Below are 570 nucleotides of genomic sequence, written 5' to 3' on the forward strand. Positions count from 1 at the left end.
CTCCTCATGTCACCACTGATTGTATAAAATATGAAAACTTGGAGAAAAAAAGTGCCTTGGTGTCTTCATTTCTATTATTGCTTGTGAGAGGGGAAACTAAATGCTGCTACTTAAAAGTGAGGAAGACAAATAAACGTGGACGTGCCTATTGGTTGAACACCTTTAAAACGACCTGACGTTCCACCCCAGATACTCATTCACCATTAAAAGTGTCAGATAGGGCAAAGCAGAAGAGTTGCATTTTTTATAAAGGGATAGTGTGATTAAGGACGCTGTCTGGCTGCAACAGGAACACCATGTGGAGAGTGGACACCAGAGACAGGCAAAGGTATAACTGGCCTACTTTCTGAAAGAACGAGTGCGGAAGGTGAGCGTCAGGATGAAACATCTTACCTATGTTTAACACCAGGGGGCAGTGCAACTCCAGGGCGTCTTATGTAGAGGCGAACAGCGTGCACATTCATTATCTGGTCATCAGATCTAGGTTGACTAGGCTACTAGGTTAGGCAAGTCAAATGTACTGGTGTGACTGAAACAATTACAAATGACCTCAATGATAAGAATTTAGTC

Source organism: Sprattus sprattus (genome assembly GCF_963457725.1).
Source record: "Sprattus sprattus genome assembly, chromosome: 3".
Classification (NCBI taxonomy): domain Eukaryota; kingdom Metazoa; phylum Chordata; class Actinopteri; order Clupeiformes; family Clupeidae; genus Sprattus; species Sprattus sprattus.